At 46.8% G+C, this 22,506-nt stretch overlaps 1 long non-coding RNA gene across 1 annotated transcript in view; it reads right to left on the bottom strand.

Annotated features, from left to right (window-relative positions):
- Window positions 1-286: 286 nt before the first annotated feature.
- LOC140898909 (uncharacterized) overlaps window positions 287-22,506 on the bottom strand; it is a 39,466-nt gene continuing 17,246 nt past the window's right edge. Inside the window, exon 3 of the long non-coding RNA XR_012155134.1 lies at window positions 287-361. This is a non-coding gene — a long non-coding RNA (uncharacterized LOC140898909). The remainder of the gene's footprint in view (window positions 362-22,506) is intronic.

Raw genomic sequence — 22,506 nt, 5'->3', positions numbered from 1 at the left:
ACTTCAAACAGCCCTCTCAGAAACGAACCTCAGGCAGGCAGGGCAAGCTTATCAAGGCCAGGGAATCAAGAGCTTTAAACACACAAAAGAGAAGTTTATATTTAATCCTCACGCCAGTGGGTTTACAGTTCTGGGTTGCAGTGTAGGGTCTAGATGGTAAATGTAGGTGCTGTCCTGTAAGACCCAGGACCATTCTCAGCTAATAGATTTCAATGGAGCTATGCTTATTTACACCAGAAAAGGGTCCAGGCCCATATGCTCCCACTTTGGAGGATCCCAAACTGTTCCACACGTGTTCATTCCATCTGCAAAAGAAGGGCCTCTGTGTTCTTTGGGATGTTTCTTTTAGTTGGCATGTTCCCTGTGACAGGAAGGAAAAATGCACGCTATAAAGCAGGATGTCAAAGAAGAGCAGCAGACAAGTTAAAGCAATCTCACTTCCAAGTGCCCATGCGCGGCTTATTCTAGCAAAGTGGATCTTCAGCTACTGTACACTTGAGGATGAGCCTCAAGGCTTGGTTCAAATAAGCCTCAAAAGCGTTTAGACGCTGACAGTTATGCAAACCTTTGGTCTGCATGTGGAGGCTGGGAATCTTCATTGGTTTTGGTGGTGACACCACCTCTCCTGGTATTTTGGCATCTTTGCTTCCTACATCACAACCTGGATGTGCTTAAAATGAAGCACTAGATTCATAAAGCTCAGCGCCAGCTTCCGCTGTGCAGTTTATTTTTCCCTGCTGCGCAGAAGAGTCACATGTTTGCGAAGGAGGAATCCCTGGTTTGTTATATTTGACCAGCTTGTCGTAGCATGTGATGCAGCAGACCCGATCCTCCTCTGGCATCACCCTTAAAGGCTGAGCTCTTTCTAGTTTATGATTACAGTGAAAAGCACAGATTATTGTTTCAAAGTGTTCTGCCCCTCACGGGGTCATCTTTGGAACATTTCATCCCATTAAAATGGCTTTCCCTGCACACCTTTTGGAGTGGTGTTGACACTCTCACTTGACAACTTTAGCCTTATCATCCTTTTGTACCCTCGTCACAGTGTGTTGCCATGGAAAGGGAAAGAAAAGCTTTATGAAAACATTGCCAGCTCCTCTGAGTATCTGGGACACGGATTCTTTCAAAGGAAGAAAACTGACACTACAGAGCAATGGCAGAGAAGCAAGGTCTTGGCAGAGCAACAGAGGCAAAGTCATTCCCTGTCCCTTGCTTTTGAATTTTCCCCACTAGTTTAAACACAGACACGTCATTTTCATTACATGCTGGGTACAGAATTCAAGGCTGCAAAGCAGCGTGGGCCGCTCTTGTCGCTCCCAGTCATGGTCTGTGTGGTTTCATCAGGCTCTGATGACACACACACACACACACACACACACCCACCCCCTCATAGCCTGGAGGTCTTTTAAGGACTACATTTAGGACATTTCTCTCGAGAGTTGGAACTCACCCTGAATGTCAAGCTTCAGAGCATTACTCTGGAAGAATAAAATGGCAATGAAACATCACAGAGCCGGCTGATGTTTGTATGAAACACATTTTAAGTTCCAAGCTGGTCATTAAGGTAAGTAATTCTGGGCAGCAGTTAATCAGACCTATCGCAGCATGACATTCATAGCGTAAGAGCTCTTTTGCTTTGGTTCAGTCATGCCAGAACTGGAAAGTGTCCAAGTTCTGAATGGGACAGTTCCTCCCACCTCACGCTATTGCTGGAAGAGGAGGAAAGTGGATGAGGAACCCTGAATCTGTCCTCCTCCCCTACCTCCAATGGGGACAGCTAGGAAGGTAGACCTGAGCCTGGACCCAAATCTGATAACTGAGGTCTCTAGGTCTTGGCTACACTAGGGTACTTTGGACCCATGGAAGCTGTTGTGTAGACAAGGCTAATAAGCATTCAGGTATTTTTATTGGTGTGTCTCCTAACCCTCGTCTGAGCAGATCTAGATGATGCAGTGGTTAAAGTGCCAGGGGCAGTCTACACTAGATACAGCAAGGCCCACAGGATAGGGCACTGGACTGGTACTGGACTAGGCAGCAGTTCTGCGGAAAAGGACCTAGGGGTGACAGTGGACGAGAAGCTGGATATGAGTCAGCAGTGTGCCCTTGTTGCCAAGAAGGCCAATGGCATTTTGGGATGTATAAGTAGGGGCATAGCGAGCAGATCGAGGGACGTGATCATCCCCCTCTATTCGACATTGGTGAGGCCTCATCTGGAGTACTGTGTCCAGTTTTGGGCCCCACACTACAAGAAGGATGTGGATAAATTGGAAAGAGTCCAGCGAAGGGCAACAAAAATGATTAGGGGTCTGGAACACATGACTTATGAGGAGAGGCTGAGGGAACTGGGATTGTTTAGTCTGCAGAAGAGAAGAATGAGGGGGGATTTGATAGCTGCTTTCAACTACCTGAGAGGTGGCTCCAGAGAGGATGGTTCTAGACTATTCTCAGTGGTGGAAGAGGACAGGACAAGGAGTAATGGTCTCAAGTTGCAGTGGGGGAGGTTTAGGTTGGATATTAGGAAAAACTTTTTCACTAGGAGGGTGGTGAAACACTGGAATGCGTTACCTAGGGAGGTGGTGGAATCTCCTTCCTTAGAAGTTTTTAAGGTCAGGCTTGACAAAGCCCTGGCTGGGATGATTTAATTGGGGATGGGTCCTGCTTTTGAGCAGGGGGTTGGACTAGATGACCTCCTGAGGTCCCTTCCAACCCTGATATTCTATGATACTCAGGGCACCTTGTACTCCCAGTTCTGCCACTGATCTCCTGTGTGATCTAGAGCAAGTCACTTCACCTTGGAGGTGCTTCTCTTTCCTTTCCCACCTTTTGTCTGCCTTGTCTGTTTAGATTGCAAGCTCTTTGGCGACTGTCTTTCACTTTGCATGCATGTCTACACAATGCCTAGCACAGTAGGACTTCTAGGTACTTCTGTAACACAAAAAATAATGGCAGAGCAATTACGGGAAATGTGTAGAGAAATGCCAGGGTAGACAAAGTTCCTTTTAGACAAAACTGTGCAAATTCTAATGACTGTTTTTGGCTCCAGTACTGTGCAGCGATGGATGTTATAGAAACATGCAAGCTAGCCTGACACAATAGGGCCCTTGAAATGCAACCTTAGGCTTTGAAACTTTCAGTAGGAACTTTTCGTATTTCTGGGTTGAAAGTTGGGGTTTTTTCAAATTGTGGTTTAATATGAAAATATTTTTGTACTTTGCACATCTCTGGTGAGTTGGCTACCCAATAAGGAGCACATTATTCTCCCTCTGAGAATATATAACTGTCCTGGCACATCATCAGAAAATATGGTCTTAATGGTCACCTTCCGGTGGCTGGGAGTGGAAATAGGCCACACTTAATTCCTTAAAATGTCTCTCAACTAATTTGATTCAGAATAGATTTTTAAGTTCAAATCTGATGAATGAAAACCACTGAGGTTTAACAATAGAATGGATGATATATGAGCTGTTAGACAGGTGACTGAGTTTTACCAATTACAGTAGAGGAATTTCCGTAAATATGTTCTTAATAAACTGGTGATCATCCAACATACAATTACCGTCCATTTCAATTAAACGTAACAGAACCGTTAAGTATGTAAGACAACATTTTCTGTGCTACTCTTTAAAATTATAATTATTTTAATGCCTACACGCTGCAAATAAGATCAGGGCCCCACTGTGACAGCCCTTGGCCCAACACATAGTAAGAGACTATCCCTGGCCCAAACAGCTTACAACCTAAATAGGAAAACAGATAAAAGGGTCGGAAGGTAAAACAGAGGTGACATAACGTTTCCAAGCCCACATAGCCAGTCAGCAGCAGAGCCCAGTGATCTATCCACTGGACCACACTGCTTCAACCGCTGTCATATTACCTAGGGTTTCAATTTGGAGTTGGGGGATGATGCTGGGGCATGGTCCAAGCCCATTGGAAGTTAATGGAAAGATGCTCTTTGACTTCAATGGGCTTTGGCTTAGACCTTGGGTGAGGCGTCAGATTAGCCGTGGCGTAGACACATCGGCAATAGCTGCTGCTTGATGTTTCTGTTGCTGAATCCTTGTCTAGCGCTCTCCACTGGAGGCTCTCAGACTGAAATCGATAAAGACTTCCTGGGAGACTGAGGATGAATCATAGAATCATAGAATATCAGGGTTGGAAGGGACCCCAGAGGGTCATCTAGTCCAACCCCCTGCTCGAAGCAGGACCAATTCCCAGTTAAATCATCCCAGCCAGGGCTTTGTCAAGCCTGACCTTAAAAACCTCTAAGGAAGGAGATTCTACCACCTCCCTAGGTAACGCATTCCAGTGTTTCACCACCCTCTTAGTGAAAAAGTTTTTCCTAATATCCAATCTAAACCTCCCCCACTGCAACTTGAGACCATTACTCCTCGTTCTATCATCTGCTACCATTGAGAACAGTCTAGAGCCATCCTCTTTGGAACCCCCTTTCAGGTAGTTGAAAGCAGCTATCAAATCCCCCCTCATTCTTCTCTTCTGCAGGCTAAACAATCCCAGCTCCCTCAGCCTCTCCTCATAACTCATGTGTTCCAGTCCCCTAATCATTTTTGTTGCCCTTCGCTGGACTCTCTCCAATTTATCCACATCCTTCTTGAAGTGTGGGGCCCAAAACTGGACACAGTACTCCAGATGAGGCCTCACCAATGTCGAATAGAGGGGAACGATCACGTCCCTCGATCTGCTCGCTATGCCCCTACTTATACATCCCAAAATGCCATTGACCTTCTTGGCAACAAGGGCACACTGCTGACTCATATCCAGCTTCTCGTCCGCTGTCACCCCTAGGTCCTTTTCCGCAGAACTGCTGCCTAGCCATTCGGTCCCTAGTCTGTAGCTGTGCATTGGGTTCTTCCGTCCTAAGTGCAGGACCCTGCACTTATCCTTATTGAGCCTCATCAGATTTCTTTTGGCCCAATCCTCCAATTTGTCTAGGTCCTTCTGTATCCTATCCCTCCCCTCCAGCGTATCTACCACTCCTCCCAGTTTAGTATCATCCGCAAATTTGCTGAGAGTGCAATCCACACCATCCTCCAGATCATTTATGAAGATATTGAACAAAACCGGCCCCAGGACCGACCCTTGGGGCACTCCACTTGATACCGGCTGCCAACTAGACATGGAGCCATTGATCACTACCCGTTGAGCCCGACAATCTAGCCAGCTTTCTACCCACCTTATAGTGCATTCATCCAGCCCATACTTCCTTAACTTGCTGACAAGAATACTGTGGGAGACAGTGTCAAAAGCTTTGCTAAAGTCAAGAAACAATACATCCACTGCTTTCCCTTCATCCACAGAACCAGTAATCTCATCATAAAAGGCGATTAGATTAGTCAGGCATGACCTTCCCTTGGTGAATCCATGCTGGCTGTTCCTGATCACTTTCCTCTCATGCAAGTGCTTCAGGATTGATTCTTTGAAGTATCTGCAAAAAGGACTATATTTTTCCTTTAAGTTTTGTGTAATGAAACAATCATTAGAGCTGTCAAATTCCCTCCCCCATGCTGCACCAAGTAAGAAAAGTCCCCACCTTCAGAGAATTTAGAACCACCTTTCTGGATATTCGAGTATGGCATGGATAATAAACCTTGAATTAATGAAAGCAGTCGACAAAAGGCTGGAAAGGTAGCGAAGGAGTTAAATGCTCTTGGAAAGATCACATAGGAATATAAAGGAGGCTGTTATGCATTCCAGATATATTTCATGCCAATGTCATTGGAAATGGGGAAAGCAATTCTAGACAGCCATTTGTTCTAGGAGAAAGGCACTTGCATTCCAAGGATAAGGGTTTACTCACTCACCGGCTGCTCTGTTCCAAAATGCAACGATGAGTCTCTGGTGTTATTCCAGTGGAAAACGCATGGCATCACATCATGAGTTATTCATATGTGTGGGATTGGTATTCGCTGACAAGCCAGAGAAACAGATTTATATTTCACTTAAACTCTACTGATTCTGATGGGTCTCTCTGAGGTTTCCTTTGCTTGGGTTAGAACTTTGCTTGCAACAAAATGTCCCCTAGGTCGACGCTGACAAAACAGATGTTCTGACTTTTACACCCCTAAAGGCAAGTACTAATAACCTGCACCTGTCCTGTTCTTTTGGAACCCTCTTTCTTCTTCTTTGCCTGTCCCCTCCCACATACCTTCAAAAGGACTTCAAGGCCTTGACCTTTCTTATTGTACTGACCTGCAGGAACCCACAAGCACCTGGTGTTAATTAGCCAATGATCACTGTGGGTATTTAGGGTTAGGCTAAACTGCAGGATCTAAAATCGCCCTCAAGCCAAAGCTCTGCTCAGGGCTGGGGAGGAGAAGGATGTGGTGCTCTGCAGGTACACTCAGGGTTGTGTGGCATCTCACCACCAGCTGCCCTTCTAATTTGCCTGTGCCTGCTGCGGATAAGCTCCCTGAAAGCACCAGCAATGCTAGGTAGCACTGCTTTCCAGGCCTCATTCTCTCTGTGATAAGCACACAGCAACCTCCAAGTGGTTCCTATAGCACCCAGCCCTTTATCCACTGAGCACTCACAGAATTACCAGGCCTGCTGTTCCCAAAGGCACAGAACACACCAGCTCAAAAGATTCAACTCAGGATCACCACTTTGCTTAACACCACAGCACTTAGATATATTTATAGTGAAAACAAGAATACATTTATTATCAAAGATTCAAGTGATAGTGAGTAAGAATATTGGAAACAAATGGTTACTTATAAAAGGCAAAATCATAGTTAAGTTTAGTCTCTGGAAAGTGTGCTAACAGGTTAATCTCCAGTCTAACGAGGTTTATCTCACCCGAAGTTCTCTCCAGCCTTTTCAGTTGAGCCTGGTTGAGACTCTTCCATGAAACAAACTCACTGGCCGTTTACTAGGTGAAGGATAATAGGGTGTCTTCTTTGTCTCCCAAATATACTAGAGCAAACCTCTGAGTGTGCACCTCAAGACAGGGTTCTCTCCCCCATGCTCCACCCTTTCACATTTGCTTCCTCCTGTGGCTCTTCTCCCTTTGAAGTTTTCACAGTCCTTCATTAGCATTTGGTTCAGACTGGGGAGAGGAGAACTATACATTGTGAACTAGAATACATAATTTACACGTAAACAGTCACCAAGATAAACATTCCTTGTCTGGTGGAAAACCTGTTTTTCACCGTTGCTGGTGGCCAGTCCCTAGTCACATTGAATAAACATCATCTTCAGTGTGTATACAGAACTCCTTACACAATATCTGTGAATGTGGTTCGCAGTAATATTGATGGCCAGCGTGACACCTGATTAGAGACCTCACCTGACACTCTTTGGTGAAGCAGAATGTGCCTACCAGATGCAGGGAATCCCTGTAGCCTCTCTGCATCCCTTGCCAATTGGCATTAAGAGGTTCTTGGGTTACAGAGAGTACTGTAGGGAGCTGGTTACAGATCCTGTCCCAGCCAGCTATGGCATAACAGGTGAGGAGTTGCTCTAATTTATACTCCTGGCATAAACAATCTAAGTGACCTTACACCAGCAGAGTTTCCTCTGCCACACACCCTCCACACCTCTCACAGACCCTTCTCTTGTCCCTGCTGACGGGTGTGCATGTGGGAGAAGGTGGGTCAACTGGCTCCCAAGAGCACCTCCATCAGCTTCATGCCAGCAGGGAGCTCCCTGGCCACTCCCGGCTGGAATGCCTCCTTCGCATTGCCTGGCGCACTCACTGTTGCTGACTTGAGAACCCATCCCTAGGAACAGGTCATACTGGGGAATCAAACCGTTCCCTTCTCTAAATCTGCTCTGAAGACTTTCTAAGAGCTCCAGCCATTTTTCATCATTACATTAGAGAGGAGAAGAATGGTTCTGGCTGTATTGGGTTATTTTGTGTTTCCTGATTGTTCACATAAAGCATGTTGAGTAAACCCTGCATACATTTCTCTCCCCAGTCTCAGTATTTCTAAGGTGCTGATTACTGGGGAACATGAGTGTAGATTTATGGGGCTTGTTACTCAGATGGTAAGCTCTTTGGGGCAGGGACTGTCTTTGTTCTGTGTCTGTACAGTACCTACCACAATGGGGTCCTGGTCTATTAATGGGGCTCCTGAGTGCTACGATAATACAAATAAATAGTAAGTATATAGAAAAGCCACAAGGTCCTCATAGATTTGTGTGTATAAAAACAAACATCTTCTGTATTTTCCACAGTATGCATCCGATGAAGTGAGCTATAGCTCATAAAAGCTTATGCTCAAATAAATTGGTTAGTTTCTAAGGTGCCACAAGTACTCCTTTTCTTTTTGCGAATACAGACTAACACAGCTGTTACTCTGAAACCTGTCATAGAACCATAGTAGCCAAATTCTGCTCCTGCTGTTCTCCTGGACTCCTTTAGCAGTTCCATGAGCTTGCATGCTGGCAAATTGTACCCTGCCTGGCTGCTACCCTCCATCCTAGAGCTGGCTACATTTCAGCAATGCTACATGGATAGCAGGGTCCAATACAGAGCATGGATTTCAAGGGGAGATTCTCCGCACCTGACTTTGGCAAATAGTGTCTGATCCGACTGCTCCTGAAGTTGCTGGGAGTTCAGAGGGCTTTGGGAACTCCAAGATAAAAGGTGCTGTACAAATATAAAATAATTAAATATCATGACTGCACTATACACCTGGATTAGCATTAGCTGCTCTTGAAAAAGGTTTGCTTTCCTCCTCCGTTTCCTGTCTCGTTAGCCACGTTTATTCACTTATTAGAATCTGTAAAATATGGAAAGTGCTTCAGGGTGTAGAAAGAAAAGGAGGGCTTGTGGCACCTTAGAGACTAACCAATTTATTTGAGCATGAGCTTTCGTGAGCTACAGCTCACTTCATCGGATGCATGAATGGAAGTGGGGAAATTGGAATCATGTTTTGCTAAAGGGGGAAATGGGAACAGGGAATGGGGGTGGGGAAATTGGAATCATGTTTGGCTAAGGGCAGGAATGGGAACAGGGACAAAGGTGTAAGGCTCTGTGGTGTCAGAGCTGGGAAGGGGGATACTAAGGAAGGAAACTGGAATCATGCTTGCTGGAAGTTCACCCCAATAAACATCGAATTGTTTGCACCTTTGGACTTCGGGTATTGTTGCTCTCTGTTCATGCGAGAAGGACGAGGGAAGTAAGTGGGTGAAGGAATAAGCCCCGATGAAGTGAGCTGTAGCTCACGAAAGCTTATGCTCAAATAAATTAGTTAGTCTCTTAGGTGCCACAAGTCCTCCTTTTCTTTTTGCGAACACAGACTAACACGGCTGCTACCCTGAAACCTGTCAGGGTGTAGAGACTCCTTTGAAGTTTTACCACATAGGCTAGAATTGCATTATGAAGCCTCAATAGTGAGAAATAGGCTTAACTCGGGCTATAGCATTGAATTCTTTTAGAAGTGCACTGGGAGCATAGACACCTGGCGGATTTGTGCTGGGCTTGTACCTCTTTGGGTCTGTCTCTTAGAAGAATTCATATGTTGAACCCAGTTGTGGAGGTTAAGAATTTAAGTCTTCGGTTAATTTGCCATGGTGTTAAATCTAATTAGCACATTATCACTGGCTTTCCCAGCCATAAAACAGCAGGGGAAATTGCCATGAACTGCTGGAGACAAAAGCAAAAAGAAAAGGAGGACTTGTGGCACCTTAGAGACTAACAAATTTATTTGAGCATAAGCTTTCGTGAGCTACAGCTCACTTCATCGGATGCATTCAGTGGAAAAGAGACAAAAGCATGTGTCACTTTTGTGGGTTTCCCCTCTTCCTCCACTTGCCAAAAAATCCCATCCCAAAGGAGCAATCTTGGACAAACAAATGAAGGGCTAGTGCTGTAATCTCTCTGGAGACAGAAAAATAAATACCGACTGTTGCATCAAATAGGAAAGAACCTGTGTGTGTTATAATCCTAAAATGACATTAAAAAGGCCAGGTGGTTTAAAAAGATCCTGATCAGACTGAGCCCAGGGAGGCGATGTAAATGTAGGTCAATTTAACCTTTCCAGTCCAATAGGGTAAATTCATGGTATTGAATTAAATGGGAGTTACACCAGATTTCTTTGACAAGGGTAGAGAGAGATCTTGTCTCTTAAATCATCCATCCCAAGTTACTCAAGAACTGGGCTTTATAAATGGGATTTTCGAATGCACTGAAAGGGACTGTCACCTAACTCCCTTAGGCACATTTGATGAAAACCCTCCCTATAATGTTCCTTCTCTGCCAAGCACTTGGGGGAGGGGTTGTTTGAGATTCAGAGAGCCCACTGTTCACTGTGGGGTTATTTTACCTGCTGGTGTGTAGTTATACTGGGGAGGGCAGTCCTTTATATTTGAAATTTTACTGTGAAGTTACATGATTGCTGGGCTGCTGGTGGCTGCCTGCTTACTTTTTATTATTCTCTCTTATTTGCATTGCAGCAGCCCCTTAGAGTCCCAGTCACGGCCCAGGGCCCCCTGGTGCCAGGCACTGTACAAACACAGAACAAAGATAGTCCCTGCCTCAAAAAGTTGATCATTCAGAAATCAAATCAATAAAACCTTTTTGAGTGACTGGGTCAGCCTACATTTTTAGAGGACTCCGGTGATCGGGCTTTTATAAGCATCTAGCAGACCTTACTCTTGGAGCGCAAATAACTTGAGACTGTGAATCAAGGAAAACATAACCCAAGGAGGGGTCAAAGTTCACAGCAAATGGCTTTTTGCTTTGTAAGACAAATATTGGGCACACTCGGGGATTGAATCCTCAGTCTTCAAAGCAAGACGGGGGAGGGAGGGGGGCTGCATAGCTCTTTCCATGAGGCATCACCTCCTCTGAAGCAAACTTCCTCCCTTGGTCCCAAATAAGCTCAGACCTGATAGCCTTCAGGGTACACTACAAGGCATCTCTATTCTCCTGCACATTGCCGGGAGGTGCTGGGCAGGGAAGAACCTGGGGTTGTGGACTGCAGGGCATTGATGGTGGGTTTTCCATATGTGGAGTGGCAAATTGTGGGTACAATTATGATGGGTCCCACACATCCACTTCTTGGGGGCAGGGGGCTCAGGGCACAGTTTCCTGCCCCTGAACTAGGGTATCTAGTGTCCCACTAGTAACCCAGAGAAGGGTAGTGGAGAGGGAGGGACCCAGGCCCACCCTCTACTCTGGGTCTTAGCCCAGGGGCCCTAGGGATAGTGGTAAACCACTTGAACTAGTGCTTCCTTCCCCTGGGCTAATTCCCTCTCCAGCTCTTCAGCTTGTGGGGCTTCCTGCCTCCTCTCTCTGCACAAGCCGGGTGTCTCTTTACCTAGGGTCTTGGTCTTCTAGCCAGCCACAGCACTTCTCCAAACTCTCCTCTGCTCCAACTCCTTCCCCTGGCTGATTGAAGCAGGGGGGTTTTTAATCAGGTGACTAGCTTCAGGGGCTCTAATTGGCTTCAGGTGCTTTTAATTAATCTATAGAAACCTTTCCTCCCTCTACAGGGAATAAGGCTTCTCCTCATCCTTACTTACATCTCTCTCCTAGATCACTCTCCTGCTGCCTTCTGGCCATGCTGTATCACAGTGGATATTGGATTAATGTGCTGATGACTGTAGCTTATTGCATTATGAGCCATACACACCATTTCTCATTTCTTTCCATGCTCCTGGATTTCAATCACAAAAGTTCTAAGCTCCTGCGGTGTTTCTGCCTGGCTGGATACAGGGACTAATTGGAGATCTCCAAAGGCAGCTTGTTTTCGCTAGTTTTACAGCCCTGGTTTGCAGGCTCATGGGATTGAGAAAAAACATTCAATCCTTTGGTGCTTCTGCTGATGTGAACCAGTGCCAGGGCTGAGGCAGCGCCCCAGTGCCGAAGAGTTCCAGATTTTGGCAAGGTTCAGCTCCAGACCCATACTGTGTGCACGCTCAGGTCCAGCTCTGCTCCCAACCTTTTAAAGTTTACCCGCTGCTAATAAATTCCCTGCCTGGCATGCACGCTCAGGAACTGGACAGGACAGGCAGGGTCACAGTTTCAGAGAGATCAAGAATTCTCCCCATACATAGGCAGCTTTGACTCAAGTGTTAGAGGCCTCATCTAGGAAAGCTCATCACCAGACCTATTTCTCCTTGGCTATAAGGAGGGAGAAAAGTAAATTCTGATCTTCTCCGCAGCCCTTGATTTCCTTCTGTCAGGCAGCAGTACCGTTACAGCAGACAGATTACCGCTGGGTCCCCTGAGCCCTCCAGCACAAGTAGCCACTCGTACACCTTTCCCCAGGATGTTCTGAAAGACACGATTAACACGGTTTTGCTCTAATGAAGGATGGCAGCTTGAACGCCGTGTACAGACTGTGCTGAGAGCACAGGTCTAAAAAAAATAAGCACCTAAAAACCTCCATGACATCATCAAGCAGAAGGGCAGCCTAACGGCCTTGGCCTCTGCTTTGTAATGGAATCATTAACGATAATGCCAAGCCATCATGCTAAATTGTATCCACGGTTTGATGTTCCCTTGAGAGCTTTATCAGGTTCTCCATACCCAAAGTTATGACTATGTAAGTATCCATTGCCTTATGCATTGCACTAAATTAACAGCCACTTCTTTCCAACATTTGGAGGATTTATTCTTTGCAGACCTTTCTGCTGAAATTAGAGAGATGCTTGGCTGAAGTCCACATCTGCAAAGGGAATTGGCCCTGATTCCAGCACCCAGTTGCTGCCTTCCAGCCTCGCTACACTGCCGCACCCCCCTCCGAGTGCAAACAAGGAAAGCTGCCATTTGCTCCAGTGAAACATACTCCTGCGGGAAAGAGGAGTAAGAGGCCAAAGTGGACAAGCCGTCAGTTCTCCCCCTATCAGGGACGATCTGCGGGCAGTGTGACAATACTCACACTCACGCGGCTCCAACTGGCTGCTGTGCAAGTTGCACTCCCACATTTGAAGTTGTTTCCTTCGCACCAGGGCCTCCTATATTTGACTGATGATAGATGATAGTCTTCAACAAACATCCAGAAAGCAGGTACTGGGGTCTAGGACTTGGTCCTGTGTCAAAAATACAATGCTTCTGGCAGCCAGCAATTTGCATGCTGACATTAGGAAGGTGGCAATCCACCCAGAATCTGCAATCTGTCTTCTCAGTAAGCTGTCTTATGTTCCCCTGACTACACAGATGAGCATATTTTTAAATATAGCATTAGTGCTGTCTAATAGCCTAGTAGCTAGGCCTTGGAAATCTGAGTCAGTCTCACTCATTTCACAGAGGCTAAATGCTCTGATGCAATGCATGTCTGGGGAAAACGTAGATCCTCCAGCGTAGCCTTGCATGATTTAATGATTTCTGCCAACTAGTTTGCCAATACAATGCAAAGATAGAGGGGACATTTGCAGTGTACAAGTCAATCAAATTTTACATGGTTCTGATGGTATGTTCTCAGTCTTCGCCAGTGCAACATCATTGATCTTTTATACCACTGGGTATTTGGTTATATTTTTACCCTCGTCGAATACAAGTGAGATACAAGCAATCTTCTGTGGTTATTTAAGAGCTCAGTGCATTTTGCATAAATGTTAATGCCTGTGAACAGGCCAAATTCCAGTTTGGATCAAGTGTCTGTCTGTATACAGTTATTCCTTCAGCTTCACTTCCCATGGGAGCCAGGCTTCTCTTGTGAGGGTCTTCAGTCCACTCTCTGGGTCTGTGCAAGCCCTGAGGCTGGCTTCCTGTCTGACCTCGAAGGAGAGAAGCACATGCCCCATAGCCCGGGACGTAAAGAGACAACTATGACATTAACTGGGGCTCCAGAGGCCATCTAATATTACTGCAGCTACTAGAGATCCCCTGCAAGCAAGATTGCAGCCCCGTTGTACTAAATGCCATGAGAACACATAGTAAGAGGCGGCCCTTGCTCTGATGATCCACAAAATTCAATAGACAGGACAAAGGAGTCCCTCAGCAGGTCAGCGGTAGAAATGGGAATAGAACGCCGACCTCCTGACTGCCGTGCCATTGCCCCATCCACCGGGCCACACTGCTTTTGAGTCTCACCCCCCACCGCACAGAGAGGCCTGGGGGAGCTCACTTGTCTCTCTGCTCTTGTGGCAGGTGGCACGGGGTTTGGTTTGGCTTACGTTCAGACAGTTTTTTTGCAGCCCTAGGGGTCAGGAAGAATATTAAACAGCTTAGATTTTGATTGACTTGAGGGGCAGGAGGAGATGGTGGGCAAATCCACTGCTCCCTTTACCCCAGATGGCAACTTGACGGCTGCTCGGGAGTTCATATGAAACGAATTTGGTGGTCTCCAAAATGCTCCCCAGAAGCCAAGTATCCACATCCCCAAAGACACCACGACAGTCGCCATCTTGGTCAGCACTGGGGACGTCAGAGCTAAACGCATGAGTTGCTCCAGCTTCAGCGACAGCACCAGGTTCCACAAATGGCCATTGTAAAACAGACTCACGTTCTCGGTCGCTCAGGCCCAGAGTGGGATGTAGAACGCACACACTGATCAGGGTTACTCCCACAGGTGCCGACTTTCCAATGTGCCGGGGGGGTGCTCGATCCGCGGCTCTGCCCCAGGCCCCGCCCCCACTCCACCCCTTCCCCCAAGGTCCTGCCTCTGCCCCGCCTTTTCCCACCCCGTTCCGCCCTCTCCCCCCAAAGCTGATCGCGGTGGATAGGAGGTGCGGGGAGGGAGGGGAAGGCGCTGATCCACAGGGCCCACTGATGGGCAGGAGGCCCTGGGGTGGGGAACAGATAGGGGGCTGCTGGTGGGTGCTCAGCACCCATCACTTTCTCCACGGAGTCGGCACCTAGGGTTACTCCCACACAACATATGACAGCCTTCCTGAAAGTTTCAGCAAAGAGGCCAAGTACTGAACAAGCCATCAAGTCGACAATTCTTTCTACCACCCTCATTACCGTTGTATCTGAATGCCTTTCTGCAGGGTGTTAAGCAATGTGCCGAACATCTGTCACATGAGGTTTGCTCTCCCTCATCCTCTGCTTCAGAGGAGACTTAAACGGCATCTGAACTGTTCCAATGCTCTTCTTGGAGGTGGGCTCTCCAAGTCAGGTCTGACGCATGTGGCGAGAGTGTATTCTGTGAATATAAGAAACCAAGTCTGCCACCCCGATCAATCCAGTCATCTTCCAGAAACTGTGAACGCACCAACATTTAAATTACAGCCACTGTGTCCCACGCTGAAAGATAGCTGTGTTTCAGTTGTGGGGGAAGCATTTCCTGTAGGCAACGCTTCTAGTCTACAAAGCACTTTGGCTTGATTTGTACATTTTTTTGCTCATTTGCAAGATGTGAAAATCAGAGTGGGTTGAGTTTCAGCCAAGAGGTTGGGTGAAGGGGAAACAAAACCTTGGCTTCTTTTCTAGGCTAATACCAAGATGCTGCACTATTTCGGCCAATAAATAAGGAGGGGGGGCGGAAAATGTGATCTCGAAGGGAGCAATTATGGAATGAAACGTCTTTCTGGCCAGATGAATTCCTGACAGTTTTCGTTGGTTGATCTCAGATGCCCATTGCTGCTCAGAAAGAGATGAGGTCATCCTTGCTGGAAGGGAAATACTGCCGTTTAAAAGCTTGTGTTCCTTACCAATAAAATAAGGGCCAGGAATTCCAACGCTATGCCGGAAAAACACATCCAATTTTCCCTTTGCAACTGGTACGACTCAAACACTCAAACAACAGGAAGAAATATTACAACATTTTAACCAGGCTGGCAAGTGGGTGTGCGTAATTCAATTCTTTCCCCCCTTCATTTCCCTCCCCCCGCAAAGCTGATGGCGGTGGGTAGGAGGTGAGGGGAGGGAGGGGAAGGCGCTGATCCAGGTCAGTGTCCCTGCCTCTTCCACTTCCCCAGTAGCCAGTGTGCTTGGGAGGCAGAGGGATAAGCCAACTCAAAGAGAAACTGGAGATTAAGTTATTGAAGGCTCAACTCACTTGAGCCCTAATGGCAAAAGGATTGAATTCTCTCCAGGCTGGGTTGGTAATTGCCTCTTCCCAGAAGCGGTAGGGAAAATGTTTTTTATTTATTTGTTCCTTCCCCATTGATCCACATAAGACCATGAATTTTTTGTAAAGAGGGGAATTCAAGGATGCTGTGAAGCTCTTTAGTTCGGAGGTACATTCCATGGGCAGGGCCGCACCAAGGATATAGTACCAGGCCCTGCCCCCTGCTTTAGTCCCATGGCTATACTGTGTGGGCACAGAAGCCAAACAGAGAGGTCCCTCCCCGAGCCCCTGTGTATTGGACTTTGTACACAAAGTCCAAATGGAATGCCATGGAGTGGATCACACTGGGGCTATGGGAAAGGGGTAGGATCTCCCCTATGAAGATCTAAAAGCCCAAAAAGCCAGTGAGGGGCAGTGGGTGCTGAACAAGCCCAGAGGAGGAAATAATTTGCAGAGGGGCTGCTCATGGATGGGAAGGAAAGTACGGACCCGCTAGGTTTTCCAACCTGATTGTTCTGGTTTTGTGCAGGCAAGGATGATTTTTGTCCCAAGTCAATTAACTGAGCAGCCAATCTGCTATGCAGAATACAGAGCTGTGTCTATGTGAAACGTCGCATGAGACTGGTTAGATACAGGTATTGCTATAAGCTCAATGTGCCTTGAAACTACAGTTGGTCAGGAAAATTCCCATGGGACTGTTTTTCATCAGAATCGGACAACTGGTTGAAATTAAAACAGTGCCCAGAGATGGCTCCATTTCAGCAAAATTTCTCCAAAAACTCAGTGGGACCCTGCCTGCTTTCCTACCAGCGCACCTGCCCTGCTGCTCTGCAGCCCACCAGGCAGGCATGGGATTCCCCAGTCTATGGCTCTGTTCCAGCTGACAGAGTCATTTCAAAATTTGAAGGACCTGTTTCAATCAGAACTAAACCAACATTTTGAAACATCAAAAACTCTTCCATGAAGCTGAATACCTTTTTCCTCGCTGCTCTATTTGAAAGGCTCAGGTCTTTTGATTCGTTCAGGGGCTCGGTTTCAAGCACAGCTAGGTCGAGTGCTGATCTTTGCACTCAGATCATGCAACGCGGTACACAGGATGGTTCTGTGGACAGGAACTCAAGAGACCAAGTTTAATTCCTGGCTACTTATCTGGCCCCAGTATAATGGTATCGAAGTGCCTCACAACGCCCTTGGGTGCCATTATTACCATTGTTTTACAAATGGGATACTGAGGAACAGAGAGACTAAGTGATTTGCCCAGGATCACAGAGGAAGTCTGTGACAGAACTGGGAATTGAACCCAGGTCTCCCACAGCTCAGGCTAGCACCCTAACCACCAGGCCGTCCTTCCTCCTGGCTCTACCACCAGGGCCGGCTCCAGCTTTTTTGCTGCCCCAAGCGGCAAAAAAAAAACCCTCAAAAACGATTGAGCTGCCTCCGAAGTGGAAGGGAGGGAATGAAGGAGCTGCTGCCGAATTGCCACCGAAGACCCAGACGTGCCGCCCCAATAACTGATGGAGTTCAGCCCCTTTCTGTTGGCCACCCCAGAAACCTGCTCCCTTCGCTGGTGCCTGGAGCCGGCCCTGTCTACCACGCACTTCCTCTCAGATCCTGAAGCAAGTCCTTGTGCCTCATTTCATCATCCCTCCCATAGGGAAAAATAGTATCCTACCTCACCGGCGTGCCGTGAAGCTCAAATCCATCGATGAGCACAAGGCGCGGGGGGACTGCGGTGAGGAGGGCCATTTGCACGGGTGACAGAAGGTGCCGTTTTCTTTGCCAAAAGCGGGGAGAAACCAAAGGGCTCTGACAGACCACCACTTTGAGGTGTGTGTGCTCGGTCTAGAAACAAAGCCAGTCTCTCCAGGGGACAGGTGAGAACCTGTCTCAGATGGAAACCACGTTGTCTTTCTCAGGGCTCTGCATGCCAGAATATCTCCCTCTGCACTACCACCGTGTTTACGATCTGCCTTCTTCCAATTCTAATTAATAGCAGTTCATTAGCAGGAGGGGACCATTTATAAGATTCAATTAGAAGCCATTTATTTTAATGTTTTTGAACACAAAATGAGCTTGATTTCAGGAAACTTTTCATTAGCGTAATCTTCCTATAACAAGATCATCTTCCCAGCCTGAAAGTTAGACAAGCTGGTGTGAGAAGCAGACGCTGCCTTTGTCTGACAGGACGGGATGGGACATCCATTACCACCACCATGGCCAGGAACATCCTCATGCAAATCCTGCTGCCAGCAGCCTCGGCTGCCCTAGGTCTCATTTCAGAGTTTGCTGCTTTATATGGGTTTGACCCAACCGATGAAGCATATACATTTCCTCCATGCAGCCAGCTTTATTCCTGGCCTTAACTGCTGCTAGTTTCTGCTGAATGAAGTTGTTTTATCTGAATCCTCTGCTGAGGAAAGTAGTTCGTTTGGTCATGATGCAAGTGCCTGACCCATCTTCGCCACTCTTACCAGCTCTGCTGTCCAGCTTTCCCAAAACCAAAGGACTTGTAGCCGGCCAGAGCTGGTATGGAGCGTCCTTCTGTCTCCATCTGCGTGTATCCAGATGGAGTAGCCTGCAAGCCTGTACAAGCGCAATTTGTCTTATGCAGCTCTATTCTGCACTAACACATGTCCCAGGACATGTGCTGGCCCTAGGAAAGGTTCCCGTGGTGCGACATTTAAAAAACAAGAGCGCAAAGTAGGACTTTCCTGCTGTAAATCCCATTTTATTTGCTCATTTCAATTGACATGATAGAAACATTTCCGCATGAAAGTTGCAGGGTATTGCACAGCTATAACAATCTTCACACTCCTGCCAGTGATCATCCAGGAGGTTTCGTTAAAAGGCAGTCAAGCGGAGTAAAGACTAAATTAGAGGCTGGAGGAAAGCCTTAGACCCCAATGGTCTGCTTTTTACTCCCATGACCCAAAACGTTTCGTGGCTATGTAAGACCCAAAGGAAGTGGAAATTAGGGGTTTCTGCCTACATTTGTGGATAAGCAACAGAGAGGTTTATTCTCTACTATAGAGTCTCTGCACCTACTGCAGAACAGAACCAAGGCACCTTGAAGAGGGAAGAAGCGGACCTGGGAGAGTATGGCCAGGAAGTCTGTGCACAGCGCAGACCCAGAAGTCCAACATTGCAGGCATGGACAAGCAGCAGGCCACATCCTTCACTCTCCTCCTGATGCAACAGCGTTGGTGCGGCAAGCCACAGTCATTGGGTAGAAGGATTCACCAGCTCAGAGACTTTACTGTACATTTCACCTAAGCTAGGCACTAATTTTCAAATGGAGCTCCCCTTTATTATCCTAATTGGGCAACGACCCCACACCACCACCACAATTGCAGGCAATAACTAAACCCTTGACCGGGTTTCATGCCTCCTGCCTTTCAGGGCTCATTTAATCAAGCATTTCATTTCCAGCCTTTGTCAGACATGAGGTGCCCTGCTCTGCTGATTCATCCTTTCACCGTGCAGCTAGCTGCTAGGTCTACTGGGCCAAACCCATAAACTCACAAGCATGAAGAGCAGCGGTGAGTTGCCGATACCTGGCTGTCTTCGAACACTCTGAAGAGCGTTCTTGCAGTAGACTCCTCTTTTACGTGCAGTTCTCCTAGCTCACAGTCAAGAAAGCTAGCCTTTATTTGTGGGCTCTGCTGTTTTATATCCTCCACTGCCTCTTTGCTAGAGTTAACCCACGTGATCTGCCTTCGAGTTACTTCCCTTACTTTAGCATACCAGACGGGAGAGCGGCCACGCTACAGAACAACAGTCGAATTGCTGTTAACGCCCTGTGTCCGCACTGGCATCATACTACCTTGTGTGTGGTACCGAGACTCCTAGGGGCACTTCCCACGTTTCGTAGCACTGTAGTAAGCTAAGCCACTCCATCCGGCCAGGTGCCAAGTGCCCTCAACTCCTACTGACTTCAGGGGAAACCATTTGATGAAACATAGCTTCCACTGTGATCTCTCTCAGCACTGTGCGCTCAGTAGCCTTTTCCCAGTCAGGAGGCTGAAGACACTCCCCCCCCCGCCCCAGGATATTGCTATTGTCATGATTTAGGGTTTGCATCCTTACAGCTTGTACTCTGTGCTTCTCTCCACATCAAGAAGTCAGGTCGTACTTCACACAGACCTATAGAATTGCACTACATTTGCCAGCCACACTGTTTAGAACTTCTGAGAAGCAAGTTTTCCTTACAGCAAACCTGAATCATTGCACAGAGAGTGAGATCATTCCTCAGGTTAGGAAATTCAGTCAAGAAGCAGGAGTGAAAAGCTGTGTCTCCTCCAAAATCCGTGGTATAGCAAGGATATTTCACCCCTAGAATAATAATCTATGATTTGTTGCCAGTATGGAAGATATATTGGTTTTCCATATACTGTATGGTTTGTGCATTTCACAAGGTGGGTTGTCCATATATTCAAAGTAAAATGAAATCAGTCACTTATGTTTAAGCTATATGGTGTCCCATATTTAAGATACAAAATTACACTATACAATTATTTGTATATGCTTAATCTTCATTGGATTTCTGTCAGCAACAATTACATTTCAGAGAGTGATGTTCTAGGATATCCATCGCAAAATGGTCAACTGGCTGTGATCCTGCATTGTGAATTTTGGAGACCTGTCGCTGAGAGCACGCACAGCAGCAGTGGATTTAAGAGACCCCCTCCTCCCCCGCTACAAGGGCCTCAGGGATTGGGGCCTAAGCTCCCATTGTAGCGTGGAATTCTGGCCCCGGAGAATAGGAGTTTTACCACCGATTTCAGTCAGGCCAGAATTTCACCCAGACACTCTACTCCCCACTAGCTTTCTATTTCCTAGGTTGGTGTTCCTATTAGTTATTGCACACTTTGTACTTACACAGACTCAAGGGGCTTAATCTCACAGCCTGCTCCCGCATTTCTCATGTTCCCCCACTGCCCTGGAGTTTTCAGTGCATAAGGATTGTAGACTGTAGCCAGATAATACAGTGGAGCCTGTCCTTCATGTTGTTCAAGCAGTGTGGTCAGTGCATCAAACCCATCTCTTGCTTCTCAGGTAAAAAAAAACAAAACAAAACAAAACTATTTTTCTATATGTTTCTGTGGTCACCTCTGACAGAGAGTCTTCAGTCTGGCAGAGGTCACACCTCTAGGACCCATTTCTTCAGACCTAGAATGTGTCTTGGCCTACGTGCCTGCAAAATGGAGTAAATATCTCCATGTGGGCTATCCAGACTTTGGGTTCCATATCTGCTTCATCCCTCCTTGGAGTAGATGGGCAAGGAATAGACAGAGACTTAGTTACACTGGCCAAGGAGTGGGGGAGGTGGAGCTGAATCGTTCCAGGGTGGTGACTGGGAAGTGTGTGACTCAGAGTCACAATGCCCTCACCAGTCTGCTCCTGGAGGGGTGCAGCTCACAGGCGACCCCTTGTTCAGGATGATGCCTGAAGCCAGTTCTGCATTTCTCATATTTTAAGGCCACATCTAGACACCAGGAAATAAATCCCCTTTAGCCTCCTCCAAAGGGATCTACTCTTGCTCTGTCTGATCTGCTAACACAGAAGGCAATTGTCAAAGATATTTTTTTAAATGTTTGGGCCATGCAATGTGTGAAACATCCACTTGAGAAAATCTATTGCTTTCCCACATGGACTTGAAGAAGCCACGGTTTACGGAGCGCTCAGCCAGATGGCCCAATAACTCAGTGAAGCTGAATAAAAACCTCTGGATCAAATTCACCCCTAGTGCAACTGCACTGAAATCAGTGGTGTTACACTAGAGTGCAGTGTGGCTCATTGTATTTAACTCATGCAGTTCCTGAAATATCTGCTCACGGCCGTAATTTTATTAAGGGGATCTGGGAATCTTGTTTCTGCAGTTGTTCCACCCTTTGCACACTCTCAGGCTTAACATGGGCTCTTCCTTGTTTACCTAGCCTATGACCAGAATATTGAACCCGATGGAGCACTCGTGTTGTTTTCCCCCCACACTCATTCCTTCCACAAATCCCCTTTTCACCAGGGTGCATGGGAGAGATAGACTAAACCCACAGTTGTATGTGTGACCATCGTCCATCTTTTTAGACTCTGTGGACCGGATAAAATGCAACTGAAGCAGAACCATTTCTGACTTTGCAAAACAAAATGTTGTCATTTCTGAATGCTCCATCACAACACTTATGAAAACGCAGGCTGGGATTGGAAGAGGTCTTTAGGGAAAACCAGAGAAGAGATTCAGAAAATCCTTATTGTACCAAACGATTCCATATCCCAACAGCTGTAAGTTATAGACTCTCAGTATATTGGGGAAGAGTCAACATAGCTTTTGTAAAGGGAAATCATGCCTCACCAATCTATTAGAATTCTTTGAGGGGCTCAACAAACATTGACATGGATGATCCAGTGGCTGTAGTGTATCTGGACTTTCAGAAAGCCTTTGACAAGGTCCCTGAGCTAAGGCTCTTAAACAAAGTAGGCTGTCATGGGATAAGAGGGAAGGTCCTCTCGTGGATCAGGAACTGGTTAAAACATAGGAAACAAAGGGTAGGAATAAACAGTTTTCACAGCAGAGGGGGTAAATAGC

The sequence above is a fragment of the Lepidochelys kempii genome, chromosome 15, assembly GCF_965140285.1.
Source record: "Lepidochelys kempii isolate rLepKem1 chromosome 15, rLepKem1.hap1, whole genome shotgun sequence".
Classification (NCBI taxonomy): Eukaryota; Metazoa; Chordata; order Testudines; family Cheloniidae; genus Lepidochelys; species Lepidochelys kempii.
Note: the sequence above shows the minus strand (reverse complement) of the source record. Positions and strands in the feature narration are given on the sequence as shown.